This window comes from Chrysochloris asiatica, unplaced genomic scaffold, assembly GCF_000296735.1.
Source record: "Chrysochloris asiatica unplaced genomic scaffold, ChrAsi1.0 scaffold00343, whole genome shotgun sequence".
In the NCBI taxonomy this organism is placed as follows: domain Eukaryota; kingdom Metazoa; phylum Chordata; class Mammalia; order Afrosoricida; family Chrysochloridae; genus Chrysochloris; species Chrysochloris asiatica.
Window position 1 is genome coordinate 1,036,313 of NW_006408861.1, and position 9,919 is coordinate 1,046,231.

Consider the following 9,919-nt stretch of genomic DNA (forward strand, 5'->3'; position numbering starts at 1 on the left):
GCTATGGGTCGGAACCGACTCGATGGCACATAACAACAACAACAACATGAATTAATTGCTACCACTTTGTTAATTTTTCATAGTGCTATTTGTTCCTTTATTATGCATGCCTTCTTGTGCTGAGTTTGTGTTTTTTATGTTGTTTCTTGTCATATTTTTCTTAATTTTCATATTTCTTAATTTTCATATTTCCTCGTTCTTCTTGAATGTTCATTTTCATGGTAAGTTGTGAAGTATTAACCTTCTTTGGGGTTACCCTATAATCTATTAACTTTTCCCTCCATTTGAGACAATCTATTGTATCCTGTAATCTACCTGACCTCCTCACCACCTGTATCTCTGTTCCTATATTTCCCCATCTTTGACATTGTTATTATTTTGATCTTCAGGTGCCCTCCCATCTCCTTTGAATCATTGTTGCAATTTTGTTCTATTCTGGACTCTGCCATCTGGGTTTCACATGGTGTTTCCACATCTGTCAATCTCTGGTTGTTTTCTGTTCTTGTTGGTTTTCAGTCCAAAGAACTCCCTTTAGGATATTTTGAAGTGCTGGATTGGCTTTGACAAAATTGCTTAGGTTCTGTTTATCCTGGAATGTTTTGATTGCGCCATCATATTTGATTAATAGTTTTTGCTAGATAGACAATTCTTGGTTGGCAATTTTTTAAAAATTATTTTATGGTTTTATATTTGTCTTCCTGTTGCTTTCTTGCCTGCATGTTTTCTGCTGAGAATTCAGCACTTAATCTGATTTGTTTGCCTTTATAGGTAACACTTCTCTTTTCCCTGGCTGTTTTTAGGATTCTGTCTTTGTGTTTGATTTTGGAGAATTTGATTATTATATTTCTTGGTGATTTTCTTTTGGGGCTTATCCTTCCTGGGGTATGTTCAGCTTCTTGAATGTTTAACTTCTCATACTTCAGGATGTTAGTGAAATTTTCTTCCAGAAGCACTTCAACTACCTCCTCTGTGGGCGTCTTTGATTCTTCCTGTTCCAGAATGCCAATGATTCTTGTTATTCCTCTTCATGTTATCCAGAAAGAATCTTAGACTCTCTTCAGATCTTTTTTATCCTTTTTTCTGCTTGCTCTTCTATCTTAGCAATATTGAGAGATTTGTCTTCCAGCTTGCTAGTTCTGGCTTCCATCTCTTCAATTCTGCTCTTTACCCCTTTCAGTGTATTGTCCATTTCTGATATTTTATTATTAATCATTTAAAACTCTTTTTGCAGGTTTTGAATGGTTTCCAATGTTGTATCTACCTTGTTTAATTGCTCCTGTAGTACTTTCCTGACTTCTTCCGTTTTTTTCTCTACCCCTTTTCAGAGCATTTGAATTTGTTTCCATATCATTCTTCTGAATTCCTTCTCAGGAAGATCCAAAGTCTGCTCTTCCTCTTCTGGAAAGCCTTTGTCTGCCTCCAGCTCATTTATCTCAGTTACTCTTTTCTAATTTGTGACGTATTTTGAGATCTTTTGTTGTGTTTTCTTTGTCATTTTCAGTAGTTAGGTGTATTTAATGCTTAAATGAATGTTTGTTGCTGTGTTGTTAAGCTTAGTGAGTGTCTTCTGGTAGATATGATCAGGAGATAGACTTCCCTTTTCACATGTAATCCCTAGCAGCTGTTATTGGCTCCTGTCTCAATGGTGGAGTATTATGGGGTATGCTTATAGCTTGGCTATATGGCCATGATTGCTGACTCTTTTTGAGTAATGTAGGGAGAAAAAGCTTCCACCTCCAGGGAAAAAAGTGTGATCAAAAGGACCCAAAACAGAAGCAATATAAAAGTAGACAAAAACCACTACTCTAAAATAAAAAGAAATCCATAGCTGACTGACCAGTTGCCTTTGATGCACAGGTAGTGTGCATGCACCATAGAAACCACCAGCTGTGGGTGGGGTTGTCCACTCACTCAGGCCCCTCCTCTAGTCACCACCATAGAGGTGCACAGTTAGATATTGAGAAGTTAATGGGAGAAAGATTGTCTACTATTTTTGTCTCTGAAGGTCAGTTAGGTATCTGCGTGTGCACAATGTAATTCTCAAAATAATTGTTTCCTTGTGTGGGTAGTTGGTGTTGGTTCTTGCTTTTTATGTTGGGGTTTTACAAAGTGTTCATATGGTTTGTCTCTCTGGCTGGACCTACTTTTTTCCTCCTGGGTAGGCAGGAGTAAAGGGTCCCACAGAAGTTAAATTTTGGACTGGGCCCCAGAGTCAGATGGCATAAGTAGCCGCTAAATGATCAGCCTGTGGGACCAATGGGGCTCCTCCTCTCTGTGCCATGGGAAAACTGTGGACTCAACACTGGACCCTTTTGGGGGTGTGTGCCCACTCACCTGAAGTTGTCCAGGTTTGGAAGAGAAAATGTGACAAGAAAGAGAAGGAAAAAATGTGTAGGGTTCCCCCCCCACACACACACACACACTTCTTTTTGCAAATGTTGCTGCATGAGTTTTTTGCAAATGTTGCAGCACTGGTTCACTGGCTGTGCCCCCATCCTCTGAACTCAGCCTGGATGGGGTGGCCACAGAGGGAGTCCTGTGCCAGTCAATTCCTAAATCAGAATATTTTCCTTTATACAGTGATTTTTCCACCAGTGGTTGCAGGAAACTAACACCCTGCACTTTATGCTAGAGCTAGAGCTCTGGATTCAGCCCCTCCCCTACATAGCCTGTCCTACCTGACTCTGCTTCTGCCACCTCCAAAACCAGAAGTCTGCCCCAAATGCATTGATTCTTCTCTAGTATTCCTTATTCATCATTCAACTTTCACAGTTATAACAATTACAGTTAAGAAAATCCTATGGAGAAGTTCTACTCTGTGACACATGGGGTTGTCATGAGTCAGAATCAACTCAACTGCAATGGGATTTTCTAAATTAGTTATCATTGTATAATTTGATATTTAGTTTTTAAAAATATCTTTAATATGACTAATCCCTTATTGTTCCTTCATTTTCAGTTCAAAGCTTGCACCTCATGGTCCAAAATCACTGCAAAACTCTGGATACCATGTCTGCATCTCATCTTGCAATAAATAAATAAATAAAGACACACCTTCTTTTTAAGGATATATCTTGTGGTCAAATACAACACTAAGTTCATATCTCATTGTGAGGTTGAAACAGGACTGGAAAGTATTTCATTCTGTTGCACAAAGGGTCCATATGAATTGGAGCCAACTCAATAGCATCTAACAACACAAGTCATAAGACCACCCTGACTATAATGAAGGCTCAGAAATATAGTTTTGAATTCAATACAGTAATGTGTTCCACTAAACTTTAGGTGTTTATGGGTGCATTAGAAAAAAGGCCTGGAAATCTACTTCTGAAAAACCAGCCATTTCAAATTCTATGGAGCATAATTCTACTAAGACACACATGGATTCCCCAGGAATTAGAATCAACTTGGTAGCTTGTAGCAGAAGGGGAGGACAGAAATCAGTGGACATTTCCCAGTTTCTTCAAGACCCAGGATAATACAATTTTTTTAAAAAAATTAAATAAGCAGATATTAAAAATTACTGTTTAGTGTGATTGTGTATACTAGGACATCACAATGAATAGCTTCTACAACAATGTCTGGAACTTGTTGCTGTTGGGCACCATTGAGTCTGTTACAACTTAAATACAACCCTATGTGCAACAGAAGGAAACATTGCCTAGCCCAGCATCATCCTAAGGATTGTTATTACAATAGAGTCCATTGTTGTTACCACTGTGCTAATCCAACTCATTGTGGGGCCTTCCTCTTTTTACGCTGATCCTCCACTTTACCAAGAATAATGTCCTTTTCCAGAAACTGGTCCCTCTTGGTAACATGTCCGAAGTAAAAGAGACAACATCTCATAGCACCTATTCACTGCTTAGTAAATATTTGTTGAGTGAATGAATAAACCCGAATAAGCTGTCAGCCTGAAAGAAGGGTGGTTTTCTCTGCTCGCTATGATCTGTGACAGGTGATAGCAGCATGCTACTTCTTATATTGAGGAAATAGGAAAGTATCAAGTAGCTTTTGACATTCTACACCAGCTTTGTGTCTTGCTATTATATTTTAGGGTCCTGGTGTGATGCCGTAGGATAAGCACTTGACCTTAAAGTCAGATTGAGCCACAAGGTGGGCAGTTCAAATTCATCAGCTGCTTTTTGGAAACCCTATACAGGGTCGCCATGAGTTGGAACCAACTCAAGGGAACTTAACAACAACAACTATAATATTTTATTTTAAATCTTCAGACTCATTAAATCAGTGTAAATAGAAAGACTAGAGGGAGCAAAGAGAAAAATTATGAGATAGTGAAAAGTCTTAAAGCTCTACCAACACAGAGAAGTAATAATAAAATAACCACAAGCGTACTTGTCATTGTTATGATGAACTTGAAGCAGAAGTCATGATTAAATGGTTAATATTTTTCAAAGAAGTCCAGGCAGTACTGTTTTAAAGAACTGATTGCTGTGAGTGACAGTAATTTTCACTGCAAAGTTTTAGCAGTGGGCCAGAGTAAAGATATTTGATTAAGATGAAATTTAAGATTTGCATGGGCCTATATAACTTTTCTTTGTACTCATCATAAAGATTAAATTAAAATTTTTCATTAAATCTAAAATATTTTAAAATATGCATTGTTAGGATCTTACATTCTAGTGGTAGTGAAAAAGTATTGACGGAAGTATTAAAGAAAGAAATCCAATCTGCACTGAAGACATTAATGAAAATAAGACTCCAGACTGATGGATTACCGATTGAAATGTGTCAACAAACTGATAAAGAAACTGTAAGCATTCATTAGTTCATGCTAAAAAGTTTGGAAGATGGCTACCTGGTCAACTGACTAGAAGAGATCCATATTTTTTCCCATTCCCAAAAAAGGTGACCCAACAGATTTCAGAAATTATCAAACAATAAAATTTATATCACACCCAAGGAAAATTCTGCCAAAGATCATTTTTAAATGGTTGCAGCAGTACATAGACAGGGAACTATTAGAAATTCAAGCCAGATTCAGATAAGGATATGGGATGAGGGATTTCAATACTGACTTTAAATGAACCTTGGCTGAAAGCAGAAAATACCAGAAAGATCCTTCTGTGTGTTTTATTGGCTTTGCAAAGGCATTTGACATTTCACTGAGGAAGATCCCAGTGAGATGTTTTGACACAGTGGCTGAAAACAAACATAATGATTATTAGGATACTACAAGAATGGGCAGTACTTTGTTTTATTCTGTTCTGCATATAAACCAACTAGACAGACCCAAACAACTATAAACAACTAGACAATTTCTAGTGATCATCATACTAGGAAAATAATCTCTGAGTGCTGCTATGATTAACATACTAAACTGCTATCCAAAAGGTTGGGGTTTGAGTACACTCGGAGGTGCCTTCTGTAAGCTAAAAATCCTACTCAGAGTCTAAACCATGTCAGTAGCCCTAGGTGTTCCTTGGTTCCCTGGTATTTTTTGTGGAGGATCCTCACAAGGTGTCTGTCTTCTTCTGTGAAATGCTTGTCTCTGTGTGTATGATGCCGTGTATATAACTCAGAGGTAATTTTATCAATGGATTGATTAGATTATATAAAGTGATTCTATTAGATTAGATTACATCTACATGCATAGGGGTTAAGATTGCAACACAGTTCAATCTTTAATATCAGATAAGAGGCAAATCAGGGAAGATGCTGATTCAAGAGATGATAATGGCTTGGAAGAGATGTAGACATGTGAAGATATAGGCAGAATTGAGATAAATGTTGGAGGAAGACCAAAAGGACATGTTGATGAGCTGTCTGTATAGATAAATTTTGTTATAAAACTATTTTATCAAATGTTAAATTTATTATCCTGTTTGGTACCTGGAAATGCCTTTATGAAACCACAATGTAGAAAGAAGGAGGAGAAATCCGACAGGCAATCTCCCAAATTCCAAATTCAGGGTGAATTGGAAGTAGCATTTTAGAGTCTCATCTCTTGCCAGAGGAGATAAAAATTATATTTTTCAATAAATATGGTTTATTATGATTTGATAAGCCCATTATAGAAAATACCATCCATGAGTCAGAAGTACTATTACCATTTTACTTTATTTTTTCATATGCTTGTTTCTTTATAGTGTTCCAAGAACTTCCTCTGCTGTTACACATCACAGCACTATGAGAACATTAACTGGGTTTTATATCATCATCATCATCAAAACTGAGTATACCGGGAACATCTGATAATCATTTATAAAAGTGTTTCCTTGCCTTCTTTTCCTCCCCTAGGACCAGATGAGAAAAAAAATAGTGGTTGTCATAAATTTATTTTGGAATCAAAGAGATAGGGAAGGGAGGAGATAAGGTAATAAGGGAGGATGGAAGAGAGAAAGATGTGGGAAGAAAGAGCCTGTATTATTCATATTAGTATGGCAGATGAAAGATGGCTATAAATTCTTGGCCTCACCATCCCTGATACTGAATCTGGGTAGACTCTGTGACAATTTCTACTAAAGTGACATTGTATTGATTTCCAGAATCAGACCGTACAAGATTGACAACTTCTACTTTCTGCCACCTCCTTGTAAATACTTGAACTGCTCTGGAGAGACCATGGAGAATGGAGGAGCGCTGTGGGGCTCAGTCTTCCCACATTCTCCACCAAGGTGACAGACCTGTGAGTGGATCTTCCACCCAGACATTCCAGTGAACACCACACAGTGCAGCAACAAACTGCCCAGGGAGTACTTATGGCGTCCTTGGCCCATAAAATTAGGAGAAAAGTAAAATTATTATTCTAACCACTGTTTTGGAATCATTTATTCCACAGTAAAAGATAACTGGAGCAGTAGCCCTGGAATAGGATCATTTATGTACCTCAAGCGGCAGTGTTACTATTATAAAACTGCCATAATATAACTGAAACAATCTTTCGTTTTGAAGTCTTGGAACATATTGTTAATACCATTCTTCATTGTCTTTGAAATCTGAAATCATGGTCCCACCTGGGAGCAGTACAGCAAAACTTAAGACACGTGAGTCTGGTAGCCAGACAGACCTGTATTTAAATATGCTACGTTGAAGCTGTGTGACTTGGGATATGTTCATCACTGTCTCTGAACATTTTCACACCAATAAAAAGACAATGATAAAGCAGTAAATTCACAAGGTTGCTGTGAGGACTGAAGATGTTGCTGCTTCAATAAGTGACAGATACTTTAAAACACATTTCTGTGTTATGGAATGCCTACCTCAACCACTGAAGGTAGTTTACAAGGCTACTTGTTAACCAAATTGGCATAAGGCAAAATTAAAAAGCAAGCCAAGTGGATACTCAGAATCCCACTATTCACCCCATCTCCTTTCCTAGTCACCCACATATGTGGCATATAGCCAAGACCGTCATTGGTTTCAATTCCTTTTTCTTATGGAAGAGGTTGTGTATTGACTATGTCACTCCTCCCACAGGTAATGGCATTTTAAAGCTACCCAGTCAGAACAAACACTAATGTTTAGCCAAAAAAATGATCCTCTAATGCTAGAATTTCTGGTGTCAAGCTGGAACTCTACATCACCTAATCCTATTATTTTAGAGACAGCAGTCAGGCATGCCCTTAATGTTTAAGGCCTCACAATAAGGATATAAGGGAGGCTCTCAGGTTATGTATCTAAATATTTACAAGCTATAAATCAAGCAAACATGCTATTAAACAGTTTATCTTTTTCCTTTACAAATATATCTTTGTAATGACAAAAATTTGAAAAATTGATAAAACAATCTAAAGTTTAAATGATGAAGTGCAGACAGTTTCAAAAATTATAAAATTTAGTTATTATTGCCCATGTTTGGGTGATTTGTAGATGAGATGGCATACTTTCATTATCAATAAAATAAAGGCATACAGAAATTTATAAATCATTATATATTTATTTTTCTTATCTTCATTTAGCATAGGACAATATGAAAATCTAATCAATGACAAGTCATTAAAATCAGATGTTGGTAATTTTTTTTGTTTTAATGTAAAGGGCCGGATGGTAAATATTTTAGGTTTTTAGAGACATATGTTCACTGTTGCTATTACTCAACTCTGTCATTGCAGCATAAAAGCAACCATAGATAATCTGTCAATGAATGGATGAGTTTCTGTTCCAATAAAGCTTTATTTACAAAAATTGGTAGCTGGCCCATGGGTTGTAGGTTGCTAACTCCTGATTTTGGAGGATTGAAAAACTAATTGAATAGAGTGTACAAATTTTGAATTTCCCCCACAAAAAAACATTAATTAAAGAAAATATAAAATGATCAGTTGTGACCCCATGGAAGGCTGATTTTGTCAAAACTTAAAGCACTGACAAAGCCAAATAAAGCACTTAAGAAGTTGCTTAGCCTGCATCAGCCTTACAACCATAGCTTCCAGTTGAACAATTAATAACTGAACCGAAAAATCAAACCTGCTGCCATTGAGTCTGTTCTGACTCATGGTGAGTTCATGTGTTACAAGGCAGCCTGCTCCATAGAATTTTCTTTTATGTAATCTTTATATAAGTAGATTACCACTGTAGGGACTTCTGGTTTGGATGGCAGTAGAGAAAGCGAGGTAGGGAAGTCTCCATGGTGGAGAGACTGGGAACTCATGGAGGAAGTGCTCACAGAACAACTACAAAGCACCAGATCTAACTTAAGGTCCAGGATGTCAGTTTCCCACACTCACAAGTGAAAAAAAATCACAATATTAAGGAAAATACTACGAGTTAGGAATCTGGAGACAGGACTCCCTCTGTGGCCACACCGCCCTGGCAGAGTTTAGAGGGCAGGGCTACAGCCAGACTGGCTCAGGGAACCACACTAAAAGCAGTGCAGAGACATTTTCAAAAAGAGGCACAGGAGACTCTACACATTTCTCCCTCCTTTTCCCTGTCATGCCTTCTTTGGATATGCCTGAGAAAGAATTCAGAAGAATAATATGGAAACAAATTCAAATGCTCTGAAAAGGGGTGGAGAAAAACAAAGAAGAAGTCAGGAAAGTACTACAAGAGCAATCAAATTAGATAGATACAGGGTTGGAAACAATTCAAAATCTGCAAAAAGAGGTCCAGATGATTAATAATAAAATATCAGAAATGGACAATACACTGAAAGGGGAAAGGAGCAGAATTGAAGAGATGGAAGCCAGAATTAGTGAGTGGGAACACAAATCTCTCAATACTGCTAAGATACAAGAGCAATCTGAAAAAAGGATAAAAAAAATCTGAAGAGAGTCTAAGATTAATGCTAGATAACATGAAGAGGAACAACTTAAGAATTATTGGAATCCTGGAACAGGAAGAATCAGAGAAAGCCACAGAGGAGATAGTTGAAGAACTTCTGGAAGAAAATTTCCAAACATTTTGAAAGATGAGAAGATAAACATTCAAGAAGCCAAATGTACCCCAGGATGGACAGACCCCAAAAGACAGTCACCAAGACATATAATAATCAAGATCACCAAAATCAAAGACAAAGATAGAATACTAAAAATGGTCAGGGAAAAGAGAAATATCACTTATAAAGGCAAGCAAATCAGATTAAGCTCTGACTATTCAGAACAAATCATGCAGGCAAGAAGGCAATGGGGAGACATATACAAAGCCCTACAAGAAAAAAAACTGCCAACCAAGAATAGTCTATCCAGCAAAACTATCAATCAAATATGATGGTGTGATCAAGACACTCCACAATAAACAGAATTTTAGAGATTTTATCAAAACCAACCCAGCACTTCAAACCATCCTAAAGGGAGTTCTGTGGACTGAAAACCAACAAGAACAGACAACAACCAGAGATTGACAGGTGTGACAACACCACCTGGAACTCAGTCAACAGATAGCAGAGTCCAGAACAAAACAAGACAACAACAATGGACTCAAAGGAGCTGGGAGGTCAACTGAAGATCTAAATTATATC